Raw genomic sequence first — 15,075 nt, 5'->3', positions numbered from 1 at the left:
AGCCCTCACAAATGTGTCTCATGCAGACAGAGAGAGCACACATCACAACCTGAGGTGACACAGCCAATTTTTCAGCCCTGAATACACTAACCCTCTCGCAGAGCGGGCACGCCCGCACACAGGTAATAGTAGTAACTACTACTAGTAATGTGTCATGTGACTGCACAGTCTTTCTCCCCAGCCCCAGCAGTATGCATTGGAATGCAATCCCAAAATGCCTGCCAATTCTAGTTGGCTTTTTTGGAGAGACCTCTTATCATGGTGTGATGTGGGCAAAGGACAGGACAGGTGCAATTCACTGTGTCTGTGCGCATGTGGGGGATTTATTTTTATTTTTTGCAATGAAGATTGGGTCATATTGTGAGTTGTCAGCATTTTAATTCAAAGATTGCTTGCCTCTACATAGTTGTGCACTGCACAGTGATCACATGCCACAGGTTGCGGAAAATAAATGTGCCAAAAACGTGTGTGTGTACTGCCATTGTTGTCTGCCATCATCATCAATTCATCACTCTTCAAAGTTGTGTGGGCACTGGGAGGAGGCCCCGTGCCAAGCCTCAGTGCTCCACTTGCAGAATGTTGTTTTGCGTCCTCCTCACCGAATGCGTGTTCCTGGCTGTGCCTCTCTGTTGACTGTGGTGGACAAAAAAATGTTTGGAAGAGGGTCAGGGCAGGGCACTGTTGTTGGACCTAGGGCCTACCTCGTCTTCTGCTCTACTGCTGCATCTGTGTGACATCATCATACTTGCTTTTGGAAACCTTTTTGGTGAATTCCTGAAGTGTTGGTGTCTTGGCAGCAGAAAGTGGGATCTGGGGCAGAAGAGTGGGGTGGGGTGGTAGTGCCCAATGGGTGGAGGCTATCACCCAGGTTTCAGGGGGATTGGGCAGAGGGCTGATTTTTGGTGAATCTTTGAAGTTTTAGTGTCTTTGGGGCAGATTGGGGCCATAACATGGGATCTGGGCCAAAAGAGTGGGGTGGGGTGGTAGTGCCCAATGGGTGGAGGCTACCACCCCAATTGCAGAGTGATTGGGCAAAGGGCTGATTTTTGGTGAATTTCTGAAGTTTACGCGTTTTTAAGGTTTTCCCCCATTAGGTATAATGGAGGGTGTATTGCTTCATGTCGGGGGGAAAGGGGTGGCCTAGAGCGGTGTGGGGTTGGTGGTAGTTCAGAGTAGGGGCAAGGAAGATACCTGAATTTTTTCAAAGGATTTGGACAGAGGGCTGATTTTTGGTGATTTCATTTGCTGGAGTTTTGTTGCTTCTGGGGTGTTCTGAGTGTGGATTCTATGACAGCAAATGAGATTTTCAATGAGACACCATGAATCCACTCTCATTTGCTATCATAGAATCTACACAACAGAAACAACAGAACCCTGAACCTACCCCATGGGTTAGAAACCCATGGGGATGGTTGGCACCCAATGTGCACTACACCACCACTCGCTCTGGGCAACCCCAGCACCTCCCAAGTGCACTTATGGGGCTGCTGAAAGCTCCATTACACCTTATGAGGAAAAACCTTAAAAACGCGTAAACTTCAGAAATTCACCAAAAATCAGCAATCTGCCCAAATCCTTTGAAAAAATTCCAGGTAGCTTCCTTGCCCCTACCCTGCACTACCACCAACCCCACACTGCTCTAGACCTCCCCTTTCCCCCCCAACGTGAAGCGATACACCCTCCATTATACCTAATGGGGGAAACCTTAAAAACGCATAAACTTCAGAAATTCACCAAAAATCAGCCCTCTGCCCAATCACACTGAAATTGGGGTGGTAGCCTCCACCAATTGGGCACTACCACTAAACCCCACTCTTTTGGCCCAGATCCCACGTCATGCCCCCAATCTGCCCCAAAGACACTAAAACTTCAAAAAATCACCAAAAATGAGCCCTTTGGCCAATCCCTCTTCAATTTGGGTGGCAGCTTCCACCCATTAGACACTACCACCCCACCCCACTATTTTGCCCCTGGGACCCATTTTTAATCTGAATCAATTCAGATTCAGATTAATTCGGATCAGAATCGAATTGGGGGTGATTCGGATGGGCCAGATTCGGATCCAAAACAAATCGGGGGTGTTTCGATTCGGATCCGAATCGAAACACCGAAAATCCGAATTGCACTCCCCTGGTATCTAACACCTTCAGCATTAGCTCGATTCAACAACATTCTATACAATGTTGGAGGAGTTGTAACTGAAAGGTACATATTTACCATATGTGGTGGACATGTGAGAAAATTAAACCATATTTGGAGAAATTATTTCTTGAAATTAGTAATATAATGAACTGAAGAGTAGATTATTCTCCAGACTTGACTTTATCACATATTTTTACATGAAATAATTCTAAAGTTGAAGGTAAAGAATTACTTTTTAATCCTGGTTGCTAAAGCAATTATGGCACAACAATGGAAACTACTAGACAACCTAAATGTGGAGAGATGGTACAATAAAGTATGGTCATGGGCAATTTTAGAAAAAAATTCAGATAAGCTGAAGATAATGAAAAACCAGAGAAAAGAATCACAATTTTATCGCATCTTGAAAAAAATATATCTTTTATTTAGAGTGTAACTGAGGCAATTTTGACTTCATTCATGAAGCATGGAAGCTATGAGTACTTTGATATGTTTAAAATAGTAATTTTATTTCTAGTAGTGGTCTGATAATATCTATATAGTTTTGTTGGCTTATATTATAAGTATGCTATATTGATTTGTATTGAACTGTTGATTTGAATTAATTGGAAGTGGTTTAATAAAAAAACTAAAAACTAAACAAAACAGCAAGATTGTGATCAGTACCATGAAGAAGTTGATAGACTTTGCAGTTCTATGGAACATTGTGATGATGAACCACACATGGTGAAGAAAAGGGTCTAACTGGCATAATTTGAAATTCTTTGTTGTTTATATAGACAGGTGAGAAAACACCCTGAGATTCCAAACAGCCTATAATTGTGGTTATACAAAATATCTTACAATAAAGACTGGACACACACACACTCACAACAGCTTCCATCTGATTTCACAACTGAAGACAGCTATGCATACCAGAAAGTTTGTGGAGGATGCCACAAACCTTCTGAAACTGGTGACAATTTTCTGATGGCTTTCTTCTTGTCAAAGCTGTTACTTTAATAACAGCTGCAACAATTCTGCAACAATTCTGACCTGTACAAGTGATACATCAAAATTCCTTGTGAAGAAGTTGAATATTTTATTGGACTGATAACTCTGAAGTGTCTGTAGACACATATCTCCTTCTGCCAAGCAGTTCAGATAAATACTTGGCTTATATTCATCATCCATTCTCCGCTCAACAGAATTCCAGAAGTTAAAGAAAGATTTTATTTGTGTTACTGAAACTACCATGGAAACTTAAAATGAGCACAAAATATGCCCTAAGTGGAACAAGTGACAGATGTCTGACTATATGAAACTGTTCATCAGGGACGATTAAAACTGTATTGTTCTTTGTCACTTGGAAGTGATTTTTCACACATTACTAGCACCTCCCCTCACTCTATATAAAACAAAGTCAATGACATATTCTTGTGCAAGATCTAAAAATGCTCAATATCATTGTTAAATAGCTGCACACAGTTTATCCATATATTAGCCACTTTCTCTCCTCACTGATTCATGTAGGCAAGAAGATTAATGGCTCCTGGTGCTTCCAACAAAACAGGCCAGAACTCCTGAAGGTCATTCACAAAATCAAAAACTGTGTTCTACCTGGGTTTGGGAGCTCTCTGTGCTCCCAATTTTTTATCATGTGGAAGCAACATAAGAGGAAAACCTGGGTAGAAGTAATTGCGTGGAAGCAAGGTAGGAGGAAATGCTAACCTAGTTTTTCTCCTACCTTGCTACCACACAACCAAAAATTGGGAGCACATACAGTTCCCAAACTTGGGTAGAACACAGGTTTTGACTGTGTGAATGACCTCCAGAAATCATTATGACTGTGACTGCTGTATGATTTGTGGAGTGCATATAATAAAACGTGCTTGCACTTGTACAATAATTGGACAACTCTGGCATGCTTCATTTATTTCAATTGGGAACTTTTTCACAAGAGTGCAGAGTGCAACCACATGCACACACATACCCAAAATAGGACTGCCAACTCTGACTATAGTGACTCAAATATTTTTGTACCAATCTTTTCTCCAACAGCAAGCCAATAAAATACCTAGGATTGCTTTCAGTCATCATCTGGAAATTGATGCTGGTTCTCGGGGACTCACTACAGGCCAATTATGGAAGGCTGGCAATTCAAACTAGAAACTTTACTTATGTTAGCAAAATATAACATAAAACATTTTTTAAAAAAAGAATGAGCTTTATAATCCTGTCCCATGTCACAACAACAACAACAACAACAACATATATTTATATTCCACTTTTAAACAAACGTTTCCAAAGCGGTTTACATAGAGAAATAACAAACAACTCACGACGTGACCTTTGGTAACTTCCTTGGGGAAACACGTTATACAAAGGAGTTCATCTTCTCTTCAGTGTTGGCATTACAGGTGGGCAATCTGGGCATTTGCTCAGGGCGCCTGCCTGAATTGGGTACTGAACTGAGTTTGCACAAACCACACAACTTGGCAACACTGATAAGCTAACAGTTGGGTGGGGGGAGCATCCTTGCCCAGACACTATTTATCCTAGGGCCAGCCCTGGTTGTAGGCAAATAATCTGCAGGGCGGACAGAAGTTTTTCTCAGCACATGAGCATTTGATGAATGGCAAAATTGATTCAGAGTGCATGTAATATCACACATGGCAGGCATAATATGTTTGCCATGAAATTTTATCTACCTGTGCTACTGAAGATGGAAATGTTTCTGTATATCACGCTAGCATAACACTGGTGGTGTTTGATTGTTGCTGGTCTAAGTGTAGCTCTTACTGCAGGCAATTTTTCTCCATGGATCTGATTTTTAACAAACATCCACCTGTGTATTTCTGCAAGTATATTTTTGCTGACATTATAAACTTAGCATTAGAATGCTTCCAGTTCACTCACAATGCTTCAGACATTGTGACCTGTGTTCCGGGTGTCTTAAGGGCAATGGGTGTCTCTTTGTTGTTGAACTAAGTGCCTTCCAGTAAGATAACCTTTCCCTTCCTAACAAGGTACAGATAGCTGACAGAGTATGGGAACTGGGCAGGGCAGAAGCTCTTAATGGTTTCAGTGAGTAGAACAAATTCTTCTGAAGAAGCATGGAAAAAGAATCATGGAAGCATGGAAAAAGGATCAGATGGTAGGCTGGGGTACCATCTCACAACATGGACTAAAACATCTGTGCCTTGTGTAAATAAAATAACTCGAGTGGCACCTCTATCCTTTGCATTGATGACAACCAAGCGGGTCCTAGTATCAGCCCCCTTTTGTGTATTCTGAAGTGAATCAAATAATAGTGTGAGGCAGCCACTTCATTACACCATATTTTTTTTAAAAAATCCTTTGTATACATTGTAACATAATAAGGTCACTCTCATGACCATAAAAGGGCTGGGGAGGGGGGTGGGGGTGGGGTGAGGGGGGTGGGGTGAGGAGGGAGGGTTGAGCCTACCTTCTTTAGTGTGAGTGTTTGACAATGAGGAAATTCGCTTGAGCAGCCCAGCCCAGGCTAGGCAGCCCAGCCAGGGTTGGGCTGCTTATGTAGAATGCTGGGATCGCCCCTGATCCTGGTGCTTCCGCTCCCACTCGCCTAATTTTTGAACTCGGCCCTTAACTGCAGTTAGATGGCATGAACATGCCCTCAAACCCAGTTTCGGGATCACATGTGTCACACACAGAGTCAGGCACCTAGAGTTCCCAACTCATGGCAGAATCTGCCAATGCACCACACTCATCACATGGTGCATTATGGGATGCCTGGAAGCCAGGACTCATTTTCCCGGCCTCCAGCAATCTGAGCTGCTGGGAGCAGCGTGGATTGTGTGGGTGCGTGACGGTACACGGAAGAGCAGCTACTTGCTCATCTGTGGAGAAGGTAGGTTTAATCCTGCCTCCCCCTCACCCAGGCTCGGACTGGCCCAACATGGCATATTCCCAGTGTGTCTCACCCGCAGGGCACCCCTGTGCCCCGATTTCCACCCTTAATTACCCATTCTGCTCAAAACCCGGCACCCTCCCCACATACATTCCACTGCCCTCTCAGTGCCCCCAGTCCGGCCCTGCCCCCACCCCTGTTATAGTCAAAAGAATGAGCGTAACAGCTTCTTCACTGTAAAGTTTGAGAAGTTGATCCTATCCTTGGTTTTGTGGTGTGTTGGTGATATATCCTGGTCATTCTTGCCTCTAGTAATATTTTATATTGAATCTGAAGTGCACACTTCAGATTTTATATGGAATCTGAAGTGCAGACTGGAAGTTTGCTGACTGGCCCTCTGAAACCTGGAGGCAGTCTCAAATAAATCACATTGTTCATGAATTTAAGATGGATTGTCCTTAAAGAGAGCTCAAAGCATCACAACTTTTTTCAAATATTCAGGAATATATAGATAACACACATGGGGAAAGGGAAGGAGAAAGCAACAATAGTATAGAGAAGTGTTGAAAGTATTGTGCCAGATATAATTGGGAAATAAGAAACAGTAGATAATTGAGTATGGCCTTCTAAAGTTAAATTGTTCATAATGTTGTATATATTACTGTTCTTTCACTATAGCACCTTGTCTTGAGGGATAGATCAAGGGATCGAGGGAAGTAGAAGACTGGCTAAAATTGTTTATTTAAAACCCCACATCATGCTTGAAAAGAACTATTCACGCCAGCTTGTTTTTTAATTTCTTCCTAATTTAAACCACTTTTTATTCTTTGCAGAGGAAAATGTCCAACTTAGCAATTAAAATGAGCACAATTATATATTTCCCAGACCTTTTATCCATCTTCAGTTGGAAAATGTGTTACTCTATCAGAATGAGATCAGCAGCAGTAAGAATTTCCATCCCCCTGAAAGAAAAATCTGAGCCTAATTAGCAAACACAAGCTTGACTAAAAAAACTTTTCCAAAATGGAACCTTTACAGAAAGCATGGTTTAAATTAAAGTGATACACAGAGAGCAATGTTCTCTGGAGCAGAGTTACAGAGAGGAGAAAGTAGTGCAGTAAATGGATGGGAAAGATGAGAATTCACATGTGTGCACAGGTAAAGCAATGATTTCATTTGCAGTTTCTGCCATGTAAGTGGAATAAACTGAGGATCAGTGCATACTTTATGGCTTTCCTAGTGCTAGCCTTTTATGGACATTTGTGGAAACTGGTAGTCCACCTGATGATCTGCTGTACATAAATGGATTGCCATGATGTGACAGCCCCATGTTGACTGATTCAACATCAGTCTCAAAGAAGCAACTCTGGCAGGATTATGAGATGGTAAAATACCTGCTTAGCTGATAAATAGCTTTCATTATGTCCACAGGTGGCTGAAATGCAGAAAGATGATTCTCCTCTTGAATAGTACCACATACATGAGGATTCTGCCATCCAAAGTTCTCTAGATTTCTGATAGCTACTGAAATCTACTCTATATTACCAGCATAGTATGAGAACTGCTACCAAATGACTGGGTCATATTCTATTTTTGTCATATAATTGGTACAGGTCTGTATGGATCCAGTGAATGATATGGTTCTTTCCCATACCAACATCAACAGCCCCTAGGGTTAAGAGGGATGTTGGTGTGGGAAGCAGCTCACCGACACCTACTTTCTACTGGTGTTACCTGAGCAATGTAGGAACAATCAATGTCAAAATTGCTCTCCACATTGCTCTAGTTAGTAATTAGGGCTCCCAGCAAATTTAAATAAATGCTAGTGGTTTAATTGTAAAAGTTTTGGTTAATGAGTTTAGAAATTTGCATATGAGTAAAAATGAAAAAACAAACAAACCCCACCCTTTATTTTTAGGTGATACACATGTATGTTATAGCAGACATCATATTAAAAGCAACATTTTTCTTCTTGCTCACACAGTAGAAGATATTTCTTCTAAGGTGTGAGTGTCAGTTCAAATGCCCAGAGGAGCACTGATGAAATTTTAGGTTTTTATTGATCTAGAGGGGGCTGCTATTTCAGTTGTGGCCCTTGACTTTGGAAGTCCTCCAGGAAGAGTTTTGCCATGCTCTCTCTCCATGTCTTTAAGAAGCAAATAGAGATGCATCTTTTTAGACAGGCTTTTCAATATCTTATTCTCTGCTTTTATCTGGTAGGGTTCTTAGTGTTTATCATTTTTTAAAAACAACATATTATTTTAATTGTGGCATTAGCCTGGTCTTTTAACTTTGTAACCTTATTAATTTTTTATCCTATATTTTATCTATTTTATTAATATTTTAAGCTTCCCCAAGCACTAGTACACTGAAGGGGTGGGGCATAAATATGTATAACAACAACAACAACAATAATAATAATAATAAGTCAACGAAAAACAATTGGAGATAATAACTTTATACAAGGACCTTCAGATTGAAATTGAGTGGTTCTGGAAAAAGAAAACAATAGTGGTGCCAGTAGTTATTGGTGTCCTTGGTGCAATACCAAAAGAACTTGAAAAACCATCTAGACACTGTGGGCATCAATAAAATTACAACACATCAACTACAGAAGGCCACACTACTTGGGACAGCGTGAATACTACGATGATATCTTTAATTCTTCTTTAGTTATCCTAGACCATTGGAAACGGTCCGATAATTAAAGTACCATATGCAGTCAATTACATCTGGTAGACTGTGTGTAAGTATAATAAAATAATAATAATAATAATAATAATAATAATAATAATAATAATAATAATAATAATACCACCGTTGCTGAACTGTTTCAAAATCAAAACCAGGCAACCTCCCCTTTGCCTTCACCTCAAAAACCCAAATGCCATTTAACAGAAAAGCAACAAGAACTAAAGCAAAAAATAACTGAGCACATGAACCAAACAACCACCAGGGTTCGACTTGCCGCTCTAAAAACAGTTGCCAAAAAACAACTTGCTCAGGCATTAAAAGATGTCAGTGCTGCACTTGCAGAAATAACAACCAACAATTTGCAAGAAACAAACCAGCTAATGTACAGTGCAGCAACAATAACAACACAAGAGCTCGGATATAAGATCAGTGGACGTAAAAAAAGAAAGCAGTACATCACCTAAATGGAAGATTAGATTAGAAAATAAAATCTCCAGGCTTAGATCAGATGCTAGTAAATTGAAAGATATGAAAGACAAGAAGCTGAAGAATGAAAACACCAAACAGTATCTGATCCAAAAATACCACCTAGATTCAAGGAAAATTAGAGAAGTCCTGGAACTAATAAAGCAGCAAATAACAGCAGTGTCAAAGAAGATTAGCAGATATGAAGCCAGAATTACACAACACAGGCAGAATCTCCAATTCCAGTCGAATCAGAGACGTTTCTACCAAAGCATAGAAGGAGAAACTGCAAGAAATGTAGAAACACCAAATAAAGAAGAAACAGTGCAATTCTGGCGGAAATTATGGGACAATACGATAGATTATAATAAAAAAGCAGGCTGGATGAAAGAGGTCAAAAAATGTAACCAACAAATGCAAGATCTAATAATAACACCAGAATTAATAAGTGAAAGAGCAAAGAAAATTAAAAATTGGACTGCGCCAGGCGACGATGAACTGCATGGCTTCTGGCTTAAACACCTAACAAGCCTTCATAAACAACTATCAAAACAGTTCAATCACATTATGAAAGGTGGTGATAGTGAACAATGGCTAACAACTGGGAAAACTCATCTCATTATGAAAGACCCAGCAAAAGGTGCAGTTCCAAGTAATTATAGACCGATAACCTGCCTGCCAACCATGTTCAAATTATTAACTGGAATAATAGCAGATGAAGTGATGCAACACTTATTAACTAACAAACAGCTTCCAGTTGAACAGAAAGGAAATTGCCCGAACACCAGAGGCACAAAAGACCAGCTGCTGATTGACAAAATGATTTTAGAAAACTGCAAGAAAAGAAAAACCAATCTAAGTGTTGCATGGATTGACTACAAGAGAGCCTTTGATTCATTGCCTCATACATGGATACTAAAATGTTTAGAAACAACTGGTGTCAGTAAAAACATTCAGATATTTATAAAAAAAGCAATGAGCATGTGGAGTACACAGTTAACAATCAATGGCGAGGCACTTGGACAGGTTAGCATTAGAAGAGGCATTTTCCAAACAACTATCCCCTCTGTTGTTTGTAATCGCCATGACCCCACTTTCACAAATACTAAACAAAACAAGGCTCGGATACCAAACATCTAAAACATCCAGTAAAATCAACCATCTGCTGTACATGGACGATCTGAAGTTGTATGGAAAGTCCCAGTCAGAAATCGAATCACTGCTAAACACTGTCCGTATATTGAGTAGCGATATAGCAATGGAGTTTGGACTAGACAAGTGTGCTGCATTAATAATGAACAGAGGGAAAATAACAAAAACAGAAGGAATAGAACTGCCCAATGGAAGCAAGATCAAGAACCTGGAAGAGAAAGAACCTTACAAATACTTGGGCATTCTCCAGGCTGATAACATCGCACACACTGAAGTTAAAAGAAAAATTGGAAGTGAATACATCAGGAGAGTCAGAAAAATCCTCAAGTCCAAACTCAATGGCGGAAACATCATACAATATGGGTGTGCAATTCGGGTTTTTGGGTGATTCGGCTCGGACCCGAACCGAATCACCCCTGTTCTGTTTTGTGCCCGAATCTGGGTCACCCGAATCACCCTTGATTCGGTTCGGATTCGGATTTAATCCAAATCTGAATCCGAATCAATTCAGGGGGGTAAAAAGGGGCCCAGGGGCAATGTTTTGGGGTGGGGTGGTAGTGCCCAAAGGGTAGAGTCTACCACCCCAATTTCAGGGGGATTGGGCAAAGTCCTGATTTTTGGTGAATTTTTGAAGTTTTAGTGACTTTGGGGCAGTTTGGCGGCATAGCATGGGATATGGGCAAAAGGAGTGTGGTGGGGTGGTAGTGCCTAATGGGTGCAGGCTACCACCCCAATTTAAGGGGGATTGGGCAAAGGGCTGATTTTTGGTAAATTTCTGAAATTTTCATGTCTTTGGGGCAGATGGGACAGATTGGGGCAGAAAGTGGGGCCTGGGGCAGAATAGTGGGGTGGGGTGGTAGTGCCTAATGGGTGGAGGCTACCACCCCAATTTCAGGGGGTTTGGACAAAGGTGTGATTTTTTGAGAATTTTTGAAGTTTTAGTGACTTTGGGGCAGTTTGGGGGCATAAAGTGGATCTGCCCCAAAAGAGTGGGGTGGGGTGGTAGTGCCTAATGGGTGGAGGCTACCACCCCAATTTCAGGGGGATTGGGCAGAGGGCTGATTTTTTGGGAATATTTGAAGTTTTGGTTTCTTTGGGGCAGATTGGGGGCAGAAAGTGGATCTGCCCCAAAGGAGTGGGGTGGGCTGGTAGATAGTGCCTAATGGGTGGACACTACCACCCATCCCCAATTTAAGAGTGATTGGGCAGAGGGGTGAATTTTGGTGAATTTATTTTTATGAGGTTTGTCTTCATAAGGTGAAGTGTGCTAAATTGATTACTTCCTCATATTATTCATAGTAACAGAGAGTGTGAAAAAGTGAAAGTGGGGTCATGAGAATTGTCTAACTGAAAAAAAATCTCATTTGCTATGATACAATGAGAATTCACAGCTCAGAAGTTTTCCGAAATTCGGGTGATTCGGCTCGTGCCCGAAAAATATCGGGGGACATCGGGGGTGATTCTGTTCGGCCCCAAATCACCCGAAATTGTTCGTTTCAGGCACAGATCGCTCTGTGCCCGAAATTTTTTGCACATCCCTATCATACAAGTCATAAACACCTGGGCTATACCTGTTATTAGATACACTGCAGGAATAATAGACTGGACCCAGGCAGTGCTAGAGACGCTAGATCGTAAGACCAGGAAAATCATGACCATCAATCATGCTCTGAACCCCCGCAGTCATGTAGATAGGCTTTACCTCCCTCGCAGCTCAGGTGGAAGAGGAATGCTGCAAGTCCATCAAACAGTAAGTCCATCAAACAATAAGCCCCTGCATGGTCAATATTTACACAATATAAGTGGAAAATCAGACATCACCAAGACCTGGCAATGGCTTAAGAATGGCAACTTGAAGAAAGAAACTGAGGGTTTAATACTGGCTGCACAAGAACAGGCACTAAGAACAAATGCAATAAGAGCCAAAGTCGAAAAATCCACAACAAACAGCAAGTGCCGCCTGTTGCTGTGTGTGACGTATGCGCTGCGCATGCACACTGCGGCAACAGGCGCGCATGCGCCGCAACGAACGCATGCATGCTTGTGTTTACCAGACTTCCGGGCAACGACAGGGGCAGGGGTGGCAGGGAGGAACGCTGCCGCCCCCAAAACTTCGTTCTTAAATGCAGCACCGGAAGGGGAAGAGCGGCGGGAGGGGTAAGTACTACCCCCCCGCCCTTAAAGGTAGACCCCCCCTCAGTGCCGGACCGCCGGAACAGTCCTGTTCTGAACCAGTTCGGAGGCCTCCAACATGGCCTCCGAACCGGTTCATGCACATCCCTATCTCCAATGTGGTACGAAGACTTGAAGCTGAACTTCTGAAGGTAGAGGCCAAAATATGGTATGCAATCTTTACTTTTTGGCTAAAACTAAAATTATAACCTAGCATAGCCCCACTGAAGTTGTCTAATTCTTTTCAATCAACCTGGTGTTTTCAGCTGGAGGCAAAACTTTTAATTTACTGTTTATCATCAAATGTTTTACAGCCCTTAGGATATGAGCGGGCCAAAGCAATTATAAAACAAATGATATGGAACATCAAAATGATATGAATATGGTACCTAGCTAGTTGAACATGGAAAGAATCAACTGCAATCTTAAACTGCTGGACTATCTTTTTTATTATAACAGCCCACAGTTATAGAACAGCTTTTAATTCTTTATTATTATTTATTTAAACAGTCAGACAGGTGTTATTGACTGGTTTGTTTTATCCAGACATCGAGTCCTTCCCAAGGACCTGGGATGGCTGAATTTTATTGTCAATTGTTATAGATATTGTTGCAGAATATAGGCTGTTCCCAGTAAAGCTGCTTTTTGTAATGGGCTGATGGTGATTTCTGTGGCCCCTATGGTGTTGAGGTGCTCTTCAAGGTCTTTTGGAACTGCACCCAGGGCGCCAATTACCACTGGGATTATTTGGGTCTTTTTCTGCCACAGCCTTTCAATTTCAATTTGTAGATCTTTGTATTTGGTGATTTTTTTCTATCTCTTTCTCTTCTATTCTGCTATCCCCTGGTATTGCTATGTCGATTATTTTGACTTGTTTTTCTTTCTTCTCAACTACAGTTATATCTGGTGTATTGTGTGGCAGATGTTTGTCTGTTTGTAGTCGGAAGTCCCATAATATTTTTACATCTTCATTTTCTACAACTTTTCAATTTTATGGTCCCACCAATCTTTGGCTACAGGTAGCTTGTATTTTTTGCAGATGTTCCAGTGTATCATCCCTGCTACTTGGTCATGCCTTTGTTTGTAGTCAGTCTGTGCGATCTTTTTACAACAGCTAATTAGGTGGTCCACGATTTCATCTGCTTCTTTACAAAGGCGGCACTTGCTGTTTGTGGTGGATTTTTCGACTTTTGCTCTTATTGCATTTGTTCTTAGTGCCTGTTATTGTGCAGCCAGTATTAAACCCTCAGTTTCTTTCTTCAAGTTGCCATTCTTAAGCCATTGCCAGGTCTTGGTGATGTCTGATTTTCCAGTTATATTGTGCAAATATTGACCATGCAGGGGCTTATTTTTCCATTTTTCTGCTCGGTTCTTGACTTGTTCTTTCTTGTAGGCCTGCTTTGTTTCATTGGTGTTGAATAGTTTCGCATTATTGACCATTTGAAGTGCATCTTCTTCACTGTCCTTTATGTATTCTTCAAGGTCTCTTTTCTCCTCTACAGTTTGATGGACTTGCAGCATTCCTCTTCCACCTGAGCTGCAAGGGAGGTAGAGCCTATCTACATCACTGCGGGGGTGCAGAGCATGATCGATGGTCATGATTTTCCTGGTCTTACGATCTAGCGTCTCTAGCTCTGCCTGAATCCAGTCTATTATTCCTGCAGTGTATCTGATAACAGGTATAGCCCAGGTGTTTATGGCTTGTATGGTGTTCCCGCCATTGAGTTTGGACTTGAGGATTTTTCTAACTCTCCTGATATATTCACTTCCAATTTTTCTTTTAACTTCAGTGTGTGCGATGTTATCAGCCTGGAGAATGCCCAAGTATTTGTAAGGTTCTTTCTCTTCCAGGTTCTTGATCTTGCTTCCATTGGGCAGTTCTATTCCTTCTGTTTTTGTTATTTTTCCCTCTGTTCATTATTAATGCAGCACACTTGTCTAGTCCAAAGCTATATTGTCTATATCCATTGCTATATCGCTACTGAATATACGGACAGTATTTAGCAGTGATTCGATTTCTGACTGGGACTTTCCATACAACTTCAGATCGTCCATGTACAGCAGATGGTTGATTTTACTGGATGTTTTAGATGTTTGGTATCCGAGCCTTGTTTTGTTTAGTATTTGTGAAAGTGGGGTCATGGCGATTACAAACAACAGAGGGGACAGTGAGTCCCCTTGGAAAATGCCTCTTCTAATGCTAACCTGTCCAAATGCTTCACCATTGATTGTTAACTGTGTACTCCACATGCTCATTGCTTTTTTAATAAATATCTGAATGTTTTTGCTGACACCAGTTGTTTCTAAACATTTTAGTATCCATGTGTGAGGCAATGAATCGAAGGCTCTCTTGTAGTCAATCCATGCTACACTTAGATTGGTTTTTCTTCTCTTGCAGTTTTCTAAAATCATTTTGTCAATCAGCAGCTGGTCTTTTGTGCCTCTGGTGTTCGGGCAATTTCCTTTCTGTTCAACTGGAAGCTGTTTGTTAGTTAATAAGTGTTGCATCACTTCATCTGCTATTATTCCAGTTAATAATTTGAACATGGTTGGCAGGCAGGTTATCGGTCTATAATTAC

At 41.3% G+C, this 15,075-nt stretch overlaps 1 long non-coding RNA gene across 1 annotated transcript in view; it reads right to left on the bottom strand.

Annotated features, from left to right (window-relative positions):
- Positions 1 to 358: 358 nt before the first annotated feature.
- Positions 359 to 15,075, bottom strand: part of LOC128340051 (uncharacterized) — an 86,328-nt gene continuing 71,611 nt past the window's right edge. Inside the window, exon 2 of the long non-coding RNA XR_008313426.1 lies at positions 359 to 633. This is a non-coding gene — a long non-coding RNA (uncharacterized LOC128340051). The remainder of the gene's footprint in view (positions 634 to 15,075) is intronic.

The sequence above is a fragment of the Hemicordylus capensis genome, chromosome 1 (genome assembly GCF_027244095.1).
Source record: "Hemicordylus capensis ecotype Gifberg chromosome 1, rHemCap1.1.pri, whole genome shotgun sequence".
In the NCBI taxonomy this organism is placed as follows: Eukaryota; Metazoa; Chordata; class Lepidosauria; order Squamata; family Cordylidae; genus Hemicordylus; species Hemicordylus capensis.
Note: the sequence above shows the minus strand (reverse complement) of the source record. Positions and strands in the feature narration are given on the sequence as shown.